The sequence below is a fragment of the Eubalaena glacialis genome, chromosome 2 (genome assembly GCF_028564815.1).
Source record: "Eubalaena glacialis isolate mEubGla1 chromosome 2, mEubGla1.1.hap2.+ XY, whole genome shotgun sequence".
In the NCBI taxonomy this organism is placed as follows: domain Eukaryota; kingdom Metazoa; phylum Chordata; class Mammalia; order Artiodactyla; family Balaenidae; genus Eubalaena; species Eubalaena glacialis.
In genome coordinates, this window is record NC_083717.1 from 154,495,728 (window position 1) to 154,509,179 (window position 13,452).

The 13,452-nt window shown below is 38.6% G+C and overlaps 1 protein-coding gene across 2 annotated transcripts in view; it reads left to right on the forward strand.

The window, feature by feature from the left end:
• Positions 1-367: 367 nt before the first annotated feature.
• The window catches only part of PPM1A (protein phosphatase, Mg2+/Mn2+ dependent 1A), a 43,444-nt gene continuing 30,359 nt past the window's right edge, over positions 368-13,452 (forward strand). The window contains exon 1 of one of the 2 annotated variants that reach the window (XM_061182639.1): positions 368-639. The gene's annotated coding sequence lies outside the window, so the exon portion shown is untranslated. The remainder of the gene's footprint in view (positions 640-13,452) is intronic. The other variant, XM_061182637.1, reaches the window with a different exon arrangement.

The following is a 13,452-nucleotide window of genomic DNA, read 5'->3' on the forward strand; positions in this document are numbered from 1 at the left end:
ATCTGCGTCCGCCCCTCCCCCGTTCGCCGGCCCGCGCTGCAGTTCCGGCCCAACGACATCCGGGTCTCTCCAGCTGCTCCACCGCGCCGCGGCTGTAGTTGGGGCTGAGCCGACGGGACGGGGCGGGGCGGGGCGGGGCGGGGCGGGGCGGACGGAGGCGTGGGGGAGGGGCAGCAAACGCCGACGTGAGCGCGCCTGCGCGGGGACGCGCTCGAGGCGGCGGCGGCGGCGGCGCTAAGGGCGGGAGCGCGCGCGGGAGCGAGGGAGCAGTGGTCTCTGAGCCGGCCCGGCCCGCAGCTTCGCGTGCTCGGGCAGCTGCAGCTCGGGAACCGGTGGTTGGGGAGGGGGGGTGGGGGGCGCCAGGCAGGTGGGGCGCGAAAGCTATGACTCTTCGGCTCTTCCTCGTCTTCCTCCGGGACCCGCTCTCCGCCTCCCGCTCCAACGCCCGGATGATCTGAGCCGCGAGGGCGCCGAGAGCCGGGGGCCCGGACGCAGCCCGGCTCCTCCCCTCCTCTGCCCCCTCCCCGGCCTGACCTGGCCGGCCGCCGCCGCGGTGACCCTCTTCCCGCCCCCTCCCCGGCCGCCGTCGCCGCCGCCGCCTCGGCGGACCAGGGACCTGCCCGCCCTCTGCTGCTCCGGGTAAGCGCGACGCTTGGGCCGAGGGCGGGCGGGCGGCGCGGGCCTGCGCGGCGGCGACCAGGCCTGGGGCCTGTAAACAAGCCGGGCGTCTGCCCGGGCGCTCCCGGGAGGAGACGCGACAACTCCACCCCCTTGCCCGGCCTCCTCCCCGGAGCCGGGCGGCGGGCGGCGAGGGGTTAACGCTCTGCGAGGGCGGCGGTGGGGAGGCGGGGGCGGGGTGTTTGTGGCGGCGGCGGCGCGGGGAGGGGGCGCGACCCTCCGGCCGCCGAGGCCGGGCGGGGTGTTTGTGGCGGTGGCGCGGGCGAGGGCCGCGGACCGGCCCGTCCCGAGAGCGGCCGGCGGAACTTTCCCCAAGCGGGGAGGGGGCGTCCGGCACCCGCACCCGCCCGGCCACCCTGGGCTCCAACCCCTGGAGGGAGGCCGGGAGAAAGAAGAGGGGAGGCCTCCTTTGGACCGGACTTGGCCTCGCAACTCTAAATTCTGGAGAATTAGCTTCAGGTTTTATAGGGGGCGGAGCTGAGCGTGAGGCTCCTTCAGAACTCGTCAGTGATGCTTCCAATTCATTCATTATTAAGGCATCGAACGAATCCACCGAAGTAAATCGAACTGATTTCTTCTCCTATTTTTAACCGTGTAAATTGTGTGGGTAAAAGTTGTTGATGTTAGAGTTTGGTTGAGATGTGGTTCTGTTCTGCTTGTACATTTAAAATATTTTCTTGAAGGGACAGCTGGCTGTGGAGTGTCTCTACCACCCGCAGTTTTAGATACGTTTTGAAAATTTCATCACCGGAGGTATTTCTTTTTTCTCAAGCACCGCATGGTACTTAAAAATCCACAAAGGTCATACTTCAGTTGTCCAAGCCAAGAAATCTGTTCGCCGCCCCGCCCCTAACCCTAAATTTTCTGCTAATTGGTGTAATGAGCCGAATGCATTTTAAGTGATTGGAAGACCATGGGAGGTGTAAAAATCTATGGGAGGTAGTTATTATTTTCCCGGAGTAAATGATTTTGACATTACTGAAGGAAGTTAGGAATTAAAAAAAAAAAAAATTGTTCTGAGGAAGGTTTAATCTTTTCAAATTTGCACACTGGAATTTTAAACACAATCACTTTTTAGGTGCACAGAGCTCTGAAGAGTCAGAGCGCTTGTTTATTTTAACAGTGCTCTTCTGAGCCTTAGGGGTTCCAGAGCTCTCAGGAGTCCAGCAGGGCTTGCTCCCCAACTGCTCTTTTAACTCGAACAACTTCACTTTTATATTTTTATCTTTTTACATATTGGGCCTTTTCCAGAGTGTAGTTCTGTAACTCTACAGATTAGGAAACTGACTAGGGCAATAGTGACCCACCCCTCTGCCTATTTTATAAATATAGATGTTCCCTTTATTGATATAATGTTTCTTTTGCCAATAAATAATTTGAAGCCCAAAATAACATTCCTTGTTTGATGTTTTAGTTCTGTTCCTATGTGTAACTCACATATATCTGTTTAAACATTCAGTCATACAAGGCTGATTACTTTTAACCTGCAAGTTACAGCAATACCACATGAAACTATAATGAGCTAGGCATGGAAATTAAGACATTTTTGATTAGATATCACTATTTTTCACATCAGTGAAGTAATTATGGGAGAGGTATATTAAGACTGGTAAAGTTTGGCTAGCTACCTCAGTATATATTTGAGAAATAAAATGGTTGAATGCTTGAGTCATCAAAAATTCTTTTTATGTGATGTGTGTGTATATTTTAACATATAATATAAAAGTGGTTTATATTTTAGTTTGAAGAGCAAAAGTGATGCCCATAATTACAATATAAACTGTTGAGGGGAACACTGCACTAGGAGACAATAATTGTTTGGTCATGGCTGTGCTCCAAAATAATCAGCAAAGCCAGAGGGGTAGATTATATTATCAAATGTACTGTCCAGTTGTTATATTTTTTTATTCTCAACATTGTCTATTTAATATGCTTTGACTAAATGCCTGTTATGTGCCAGGCACTTAGATGTTTCAGCATTCTGAAGCTGATTTTCTTTCTGGGTTGTCTCTTATTTAAAAGAATTTAAAGTTGTTGATTGTTATTTAGGAAAGATATTTCTGTAGGTAGCTTTTATTGATTTTTCTGTTGGGATTGAGAAGTCTAGAAAAACTCTTGGGAGGAAGGCAGATGGAGATTCCACAAGAGACAAAGGGTGGTTGAGACTACAGGTTTGAACAAGCACACGACCCTTGGTAATTTCATGTGGAGAGCATTTTAAGAACACATTGTTAAGGTTTTTCTGTCAGTTCAAGCTGGGTCTTGCTTATCTTGACTTGTTAATAAGCCTTCATTTGAAAATTTGTTCTCTAATACCCAATTTTTTTCAAAGAAATTAATAGTACATCGTGTTGTCACATGGTAAATATTGCTAAGCAGTTAGTAAAAACCTACAGTCTTTGAATTTGTTCCCATAACACCTAGACTGTTTATTATAATGGCTAATAGCATGTGTAGCTGATTCTGGTTTAACTGTAAATGCTTATTTATTTAAAAATTTAAAACTAAAGGCTGACATATGTCCATAGGGAGCTTGTTATCCCTGAAATGCTCATGCATGAGAGCTGGATTAATTTCTTAAGATGTGAGGTTGTGATCATGTAGAAATAACTAATTATAAGGTGATAATTTCGATGATCCCCTGAATGACTGACTCTTGTCTGGGCACCTGACTCTGAGTGGTACTCTTGACTACTTTCCATCCTTAATCAAATCAGAGGAAGGAGGCAGCCCTGTAAGAAAATCAGCGCAAGTGGTGTCCTATAAGTTAAACAAGATAAAACAAGGTGTGGCCCTGTGAAATATATGGACCTTGGGGGAAGGGAAAGGTGTTGTGAGGCAACTAGGTAAAAGTCTGTGCCTTCCTGTACCCTGGGTAGTAACTTTATGCCAGAATATGTTCTGTCTTCCATCTCATATTACGTTGGTGACAAAATTTTAAAAATTGAGTTGCTTCATTTATTATTTCACTATTAGCCAGGAAATTCTCTGAATTTCCACCTGGGATTATTAACTACTCTTATATGAAAGTAACTTGGGTTAAATTATATCAAAATCAAAAGGTTGATTACCTCTATTTTTCTTCTTTTGTTCTTTCCAATGTCTAATGTGCTCCGTATTACACAAGTAACAGTTTTATATTTTATTGAGTCTCCAGAATATATTTCATGATGATTTTGACCTTTGTATGTCCTAGCTATCTGTGTACTACCTACATAAGCTCTTTACCTAGCTTTTCTTTTGCTGAGGCAGGTAGGAGGAGCTAGAGAAAGTAATTAAGAGAGGTGAGCTTCTGTATACCTTTATCTAAAATGTAATAGACTTTAGAATTTCTCTAAGAAACTGAGGGAAAGGTACTGGATGTGAATGTGTGTTAATAGATTGTTGATACTGTGTTTATAAAATTAGAGATGTTTTAAACATTCCTTGAGTAAATGTGATAAAGAAGGGAGTTTGAGTTTTTAATATAACTCTTAACATGTTTATCTGGATCCCATTGACTTAGTTTATGTAGTATTCATGTTTAGGATCTGGATTGAAAGTCACTAGATTTTTTTGTGGCTGATATGATTTGAATTAAAATTCTATGAAACCAAACTTCTTCTAGATACAAAAGAAAGTGAATAATAAAAGCCATAATTTATTGAAAATAAAGCATCCGCCTTTAATTTTCACCACAACCTTCTAAAGCATATGATGTTATCTCTGTGTTACAGATGAAGAAATGTAGGCTTAGAATGTCTAGTAATGTGCCAGAATCAGATCTGTAAATACAAAATTATTTTCAAAATACTCCTGAGTAGACTTTTCCCAATTAGATTAGCCTTGTCGTTCCTAGGAGTCAAAATTTGAAAAGCTGAATGTTACACTTCTGATACAGATTCCTAGAATTAAAAGGGACCTTACAAATTTATGTAGTTAAGTCTTCCAATGCAAGATTCCCTTCTAAAACATTCAGTAAAGATATAAGAAGTTAAAATCATTTTCTCATTCCCAAAGTTTCAGAAGTCAACAGAGATAAACAGTTTTATATGTTTAGCTATCATTGTTCAGATCGAGAAATTGAATCAATATTAATTCTCAAATGGTTGATATCTGTATTGAAGGACTTAAGGAAATGTTTCTGAGTACGTACAGTCAATGGAGCCACATTGTAGGCTCCAGAGAACATGGTAAAACTTCCTAGTGGGGTGATCTTGGGCAAGCTACTTGATTTTTCTAAGCCTCAGTTTTCTTTATCTGTCAAATGGAAAAGCCTTTCTCATTAGGTAATCTTGAATATTAAATGAGATAATCATGTAAAGCACTTGACATATTTTCTACCGTAAAGAAATACCAAATAAATGGTAGCTGCTATTATTGAGTATATGAAATCTTGAGATACTTAGGGGAATAGAAACTTAGTGAGTGTGAGAGGGTTGTCTTTCAGTATAGTTTTAGCAGTGAGCCTGGAAGACAAACTATAAGTCTTCGGATTGAGTAGAGACTTTAGAAGAGGTACTAAAGGTTGTGGGCAGATAGAACTTGTATATGAGTAGACTAAAAGTTAAAAGGTAATGGAAAAGAAAGTTGAGTATTAGTAGATTTATTTGACTGTATGAAGCTGGAGAGAAGTCATTAGGTTAATGATTAGGTGGGAGTCGATGGTTAAATAGAGGATAAAGAGTAAGTAATAAAGCAAAGGTGAATGTTCAGACAAGAATGATCAGTAAATGAGGAAGGACACAGGTTGGTGTTTTGAAGAGGGGTTACGGTTCATGATTAGAAATGGTCAAGAAGATATTGCTACAGAAAAGATGCAAAAGAGAGTAAGAAAAATAAATTATTCTAATTAACTCAGTTCTTCTTGTGAAACAAATAAAAAAAGAAAATAGTGAGTCTTCATGAAAGGCATTAAGGCTTTGTATGTGGGTCTTGGGTTATATAAGGTTGAAAAATTGTACTGGAATATTTCAGGTCTTACTACCTCATACCCAAACCATGTTTTAACACTCCGCAACTGGTCTTTCCTACTAGCATCTTGTACTGCATCTCCCTCCTCCATCACATTATTTCTCTGCTCAATATGTTTAGTGACTCCCTTTTGCCTCTAGAATAAAGCTTAGAATTCTTGGTTTGGCTTTGACACTTTCCATGATTCGACCTCAGGACTGATCTATTTCAACCAAACTGGTCCTCTTGCCATCTCTGGAGCACATCCTGAACTTTTCTCTCTCTCAGTGGGTCTTTGCTCATGCTAATTGATAGTTCAGAATTCTTGTTCTTCCTTCTCCAGCTTTTGTTTTCTTTTTTTTATCAAAGCTCATTTCTATTATTTTCTCCCCCACAAAACCTTTCCTGATCACAAGAGTGTTTCATTTCTGTTCTCTCTGTACTTCTACAGCGTTATGATTGTATTATTTGCATGGCTTTAATCATATACTTTACTGTTAAGCATTTGTGTTTTAAGTATAATTGTGTGTTCAATTTAATTATAAAATTCAGAAGGGGAAAATACAATAACTTTACCCAAAGCCTGGCACAGTGCCTGTGGATAGTGGACATTCAGATATTTTGTAAGTATTAGGCAAAATCTACCTGAGAATGGGAGTGATTGCTGTAGCAGGTGGCGAAAGAACTTAAAAGCTTTCTGGTGGCAGGTATTTCTGACTCTGTTCTTATATATTATTTTGGCTGAACCTAGATTTTTTTTTTTTTTTTTTTGGCCGCACCACTTGGCTTGCAGGGTCTTAGTTCCCTCACAAGGGATTGAACCCGGGCCATGGCAGTGAAAGCACTGAGTCTTAACCACTGGACTGCCAGGGAACTCCCCCTGAACCTAGATTTTAAGTGTGAAGATTATACAAATCGGAAGGGTGGCAGAGTTGTTATGTTGGTATAGAAAATTATGTTGGCTGATTTTGGACCTAAGTATTTCATTTTAACTTCTTATGTTTTGGCTTTGAGGGTTAACAGGATATTCATAACCATCATGCATCTCTTTCCAGAGTTATATTTGCAAATATTATGAAGTAGGCATCCTTTTAACAGAAAGGAATTGTGGAATCACAGTAACTAGACAATGTATTATTTAAAAAAGGGAGATAACTATCAACTTTTTTTTACATTAAATTAAATTTTTTTAAAGAGCAGATTTTTATTATCTATCTTACACATATTAGTGTATATATGTCAATCCCAATCTCCCAATTCATCCCACCACCACCCCCGCCCCGCCCCACACTTTCCCCTTGGTGTCCATATGTTTGTTCTCTACATCTGTGTCTCTATTTCTGCCTTGCAAACCGGTTCATCTGTACCATTTTTCTAGATTCCATGTATATGCGTTAATATACGATATTTGTTTTTCTCTTTCTGACTTACTTCACTCTGTATGACAGTCTCTAGGTCCATCCACGTCTCTACAAATGACCCTATTTCGTTCCTTTTTATGGCTGAGTAATATTCCATTGTGTATATGTACCACATCTTCTTTATCCATTCGTTTGTCGATGGGCATTTAGGTTGCTTCCATGACCTGGCTATTGTAAATAGTGCTGCAGTGAACATTGGGGTGCATGCGTCTTTTTGAATTATGGTTTTCTCTGGGTATATGCCTAGTAGTGGTATTGCTGGGTCATATGGTGGTTCTATTTTTAGTTTTGTTTTTGTTTTTTTTTTTAAAAACATCTTTATTTTTAGTTTTTTAAGGAACCTTCATACTGTTCTCCATAGTGGCTGTATCAGTTTACATTCCCACCAACAGTGCAAGAGGGTTCCCTTTTCTCCACACCCTCTTCAGCATTTGTTTGTAGATTTTCTGATGCCCATTCTAACCGGTGTGAGGTGTACCTCATTGTAGTTTTGATTTGCATTTCTCTAATAATTAGTGATGTTGAGCAGCTTTTCATGTGCCTCTTGGCCATCTGTATGTCTTCTTTGGAGAAATGTCTATTTAGGTCTTCTGCCCATTTTTGGATTGGGTTGTTTGTTTTTTTAATATTGAGCAGCATGAGCTGTTTATATATTTTGGAGATTAATCCTTTGTCCGTTGCTTCGTTTGCAAATATTTTCTCCCATTCTGAGGGCTGTAGTTTTATCTTGTTTATAGTTTCCTTTGCTGTGCAAAAGGTTTTAAGTTTCATTAGATTCCATTTTTTTATTTTTGTTTTTATTTCCATTACTGTAGGAGGTGGGTCATAAAAGATCTTGCTGTGATTCATGTCAAAGAGTGTTCTTCCTGTGGTTTCCTCAAAGAGTTTTATAGTGTCCAGTCTTACATTTAGGTCTTTAATCCATTTTGAGTTTGTTTTTGTGTATGGTGTTAGGGAGTGTTCTAATTTCATTCTTTTACATGTAGCTGTCCCGTTTTCCCAGCACTCTTATTGAAGAGACTGTCTTTTCTCCATTGTATATCCTTGCTTCCTTTGTCATAGATTAGTTGACCATAGGTGCATGGGTTTCTGGGCTTTCTGTCCTGTTCCACTGATGTATATTTCTGGTTTTTTTTTTTTTGCCAGTACCATATTGTCTTGATTACTGTAGCTTTGTATAGTCTGAAGTCAGGGAGTCTGATTCCTCCATCTTCTTTTTTTCCCTCAAGATCACTTTGGCTACTATCAACTTTTAATTTGAGTCAAACAAATGTCTGATATATGAATAGTCTGTTTTCATATAAATCTCTAAGCTAAACTTTAAACCTTATCAAATTGTTATGCTATTTCTAGTATTTAGAAAATGCATAGTAAAATTTCCTTTATTGAATTTTTTGAATGGATAATTTTATATAGGCAGTCTGTGGCTGCTTAGATCCATTTATTGGAGTATGATACTAATGAGACCAGAATCATGAATTTGATTCTTTGTGTGGCTCTTAACTTTTTCTAGCCTTAACATTAGCTAGTAACAACGATAACTAACATTATTGACCACTTACATGCCAGGCATTATCATAGAAATTTTCAAGTACTAGCTCATTAAATCTTTATATCTATCTCTATGAGATAGATACTGTTATTACTTGTATCTTAAAAGATGAGGAAATTAAGACAGAGGTTAATTTTCACAGCTAGTAACAGAAGCCAAACACATGTCCTTGGACTTTTCAAAGTAATTATATATGTGGGTCACTGCAGTTTCATTGCTACTGCTATAAGTAACTCTTTTGGCGATTGTGATGGGTTAGGAAATCTTTGTATATGAATGGTGTGACTACAGTTCCATTGTACCCAGAGAGTGACTCTTGTGATTGAGCTGCAGTCTGAGGTGGAAGTGTACATAAAGTTGAAAAGTACAGTATCACATGTCATGTCAGCTCCCTTTAGAACTTTTCACCAAGAAGAACCATTAAATTTTTTACTATAAAAAGCATGTAAGTTAAAGCTATAATACAACTAGTACTATAAACCGTACACAATTTTGTCTTATGACTTATTTTATTCATGTTCACTTCTATGCCTCCCACTGACATAAATGATTTCATCAGTCCTTCATTCAAATGAAATTCTTAATGAGTTTAGGAAGATAGTCTTAAACACAAGCTAATTGGTCTCACAATAGAGATTATACTCTAAATGGAACATTTCAATATTAAGGTTTATTAAAAGTAAATTCCTTGAAAGCAGGGACCAGGTTTCATTTATTTTAAATAAGTGCTCAATATATGATTGTTTAATCTTTGTAGTCTCCCTGCTCATTTTCTGATAAACACATGACAAAGAAAATCGAATGTGAGCCAGAAATACAGCATACTATGAGAGAGCATAGGTCACAGATAATCTAGTTTAAATTTAGGCTGGTGCTTTGTATTCATCTGTGATATGACTGTCTCAGGAAGGGATATAGATAAACAGGTTTTTTGGTTGGTTGGTTGTTTTGTTTTGAGTCCTGCTGTATGTGGCTTAATTATTTTATTTAAAAATATGCTATTCAGGAACTGTTGTACTGCTTCAGAGAGTAAGAACATAATTCATTACCAACTTTGAATGTCTTGACTTCTTAGCCCTGCTCCTTGTCTTTAGTATGAGTGGTAGAAAATTGTGTCATATTTCATATTATGTCTATAGGAGATATGCAGTTTGCTTACTTTGTTACCAAAATTTAGTAATGAAAATATTAACGATAAGGATAAGGAGTGGCTATATATATTTTTTGTTTTGTTTTACAAACAGAATTGCAAAACTTACCAGACTTTATCTATTTAATTTTTTTGGCTGTGTTGGGTCTTCGTTTCTGTGCGAGGGCTTTCTCTAGTTGTGGCAAGCGGGGGCCACTCTTCATCGCAGTGCGCGGGCCTGTCACTGTCGCGGCCTCTCTTGTTGCGGAGCACAGGCTCCAGACGCGCAGGCTCAGTAGTTGTGGCTCACGGGCCCAGCTGCTCCGCGGCATGTGGGATCCTCCCAGACCAGGGCTCGAACCCGTGTCCCCTGCATTGGCAGGCAGATTCTCAACCACTGCGCCACCAGGGAAGCCCTTTACTAGACTTCAGAAAAACATTTTTGCAGTATTCCATCATACTTCAGAATATAAATAGGTAGTAAAGACAATTTTCACTTTTCATAAAGCAGTAGAATATCATCCTTGTTTGGATGTCAAGGGGCTGATCTTAGAAATGGCAGCTTTTGTGGTCAACCCACAGTTTAAACCTATATTACTCCATATCTGTCATCTTCATTTTCTCTCTATAAATGCTTCCTGACACTATAAGCAAGTACTTTAACAACTAGTCAACCATCTAGAGTGATCTTGTAGTGGTTTGCTACAGTCAGTAGAATCAGGAGCTCCTTAAGTGCAAATGGGATTGTTCATTTTATACAGTAAAACTCCCAGACTAAATTTAAGATATTTTTGTCTAAAATACGTTGAAAGTAGATTCCTAGCTCCCAGAAATTACTCCTTTGGGTTTAAATTACCTTATACTTTGTTTCTCACATAGAAAAGACCTTTTAAAAAATGTACCCATTCATGAATGTTGAATGAATGAGCAGATGAATAAGTAAATAGACCAGGGAAAGAGAATGTATAGGCTCTAACTTCTAGTCAAAACTACATGTTTTCTGTTTTGTCCCCTTCAACATATCTCATGTGGCACTTTTCAGTAATGAAGGTGTATCTAATGATGTTGAGAAACTTTTAAAAGTCATTAGTGAACAGTAATCTGAAAATCAAGTTTTTGACTGGTAACCTGCAGCTTTGCAGGGTTTGATATTTTAATATTAGAAATCTATTGTGTTAGTTCTGCAGAGATTTTTAAAAATTAGAACTACGTATTCTATAGAATAACAAAGTGGAAATGGTAGGATACAATTCAGCTTCTATGGGAATACCTTTTCCTGGGTAGAAAACAATTCCTAACTCTGTTGACAAGGGAGAAGTCATGATGATGTCCCATATATTAATCAAGTGTCACTATGTACTAGGTACTTATGAACAGAAGAGACATGATTCCTTCCCCCATGGATCTTAAAATCTAAACAGAGAGATAATTCACAGGGCCTTATGTGCTATGATAAGAGAAACGCAGGATTCTTTGAGCTCACGACTAATGGTAGATTTACTTCCCGAGACAGGGAACTGGGTAGGAGAAGTGGTAGGGAGTTGAGAAATTCATTTTGGGCCATATCATTTGAGGTATGGCTAATCAAGTATAGGAGGTGGTTGGATATATATATGGAGAGAGAGAAAGGTAGAATTTTCACTTTCAAAAAAACCCTTTTTTCTCTTACTTTGCAGCACCCTTTTCCATATACACAAAGCATCTCATAATGCAATTTATGGACTCAGTGAATTATTCTGTTTTGAAGAATGTTAGATTTTATGGACAGAAGTCTATCTTTTAAAGGCATATACTTTTTGGTCCTTTTTTCCAGCAGAGACATTATTCATACGTGTAAAATATTTAGAATCTTCACATATTTTGTGTTTGAATGAACCTTTTACCATCTTAAATATTTAATAAGTTTTATTTTTCACTTATTTCAACTTAAATATACAGGGTTATCAGCAAACACTTACAAATGCTCTCTGTGAGGGGTTTTGTTTTTTTTTAAGCAAAATTAAAAATGATGGATTGGCTGAGGAAATCAGTTATTGTTTTCTGGGTCAGTCAGAGTCTGAATCCTCAAATATGCAAGAATTAAAAAACAGCAAACTGGGAATTGAATCCACTTCTCAATATGTAGACTTCTCAATATGTATAAGTTATCCAAAACTGAGAAATTTGAAAAAGTTAACAGATGAAGCAAATTGAGATTGTGAATACCAGAACAGTCTTAGGAAACTTTAAAAACTAAATAGATCTATGCCATCTCAATCTTTTAATGTTTTGCTATTCTATAATGTTTAGTAAAAATAGGTCAGTATCTAATTTTATAGTCACTAGAACCCTCCAACTAAATTAAGGTTAGGTATTTTTCAGGCAATTGTGTACTTCTAAATTTTACTTTTAAAAATTGTGCGGTACATACTTTTGTAGCAATTAAAGAAGACTACCTTATGGAGTATGTGATTCAGATCACAGCACATGTCTAGAAGATGGTGTGATACATTAAAAAAATCATGAAACATGAAGGAAACATCAAAAGTGGCAAGCTCTGTCTCACACTTCGTGAAATTGAAACCGCTGCTAATATCTGTGTAAACTGACTATAGTTTGGGTACTAAATGACTTGTGTCATAGGCTTTATGGAAATACTATTTAGCATAAAAGAGCTTTATCTGACTTATTTTTGTTGGTTTGATTGGTTGACTTTGGTTTGTTTTTTGAAATTTCATTTTTAACGTTTTAATTTAGGGTATTATTTAACTCAGTAACAGTATTTTGCATTAGAATTCATGTGAGTGCAATTTGGTTTGTTGAAGGACGTTAAGTAAATATTTAATTGAAAGAGTGAAGTAAATATTTAGTTGAAGCTATAAGATGAAGAGATACTGAGCAGCTGAGAAATTTTCAGGTAACTTTTTTTAATCTGTGAAAAAATTTTAATATAGTATTTTTCATGTTACTACAAATAATATATAGTCATCTTTTTAGACCTTTTTATGCAAAATAAAATATAGATACAGAAAGCCATATAAAACCATAGTAATCTTTTAAAACGGCTTTATTAAGATATAACTAACAATAGCATGAAATTCACCCATATGAAGTTTACCACTCAGTAGTTTTCAGTGTATTAACAGAATTGTGCAACCATTACCACAATTTAATTTTAGAACATTTTCATCACACCCAAAAGAAACCTTGTTCTCATTAAGAGTCACTCCCCATTCTCTTCTCCCCTATCCTTTGTCAACCACTCATCTACCTTCTGTCTCTGTAGGTTTGCCTTTTGGATATTTCGTATAAATGGGATCCAAATAACTTTTTGATCAGTGATTTCTAGCCTGATAAACATCATGTATATCTCATGAGATAGCCAGCTATGAATAATTTAGCCTCCTTTTATAGCTTAAATAATGGCTGTTTCCTCCTGTGACCAGGAAAAATTATTTAGTAATTGGAAATACTATCCAAATTTAAACCAGGAATCAGGTTCTTCACTAGTAGTATAACTTCAAGGAATATGTAGTCCTCACCTCCAGTAGTGCTTTTCACTGTGGGTTGCTCAGTAGCCCCTCAGCTTTGTTGATGTAGTAGCCATTTCTCTCCTACCTCACAAACTCAGACTTGCATGAATTCACTGAAATATTTTCCTTGCCTGAACTCTGCCTTTTTACTCTCCCCTAAACACGAGAATGAGGAAGAATTAAAAGCAAGAAAGGGAAAACAGAAGAGATTGATTGCTCAGACTGGGG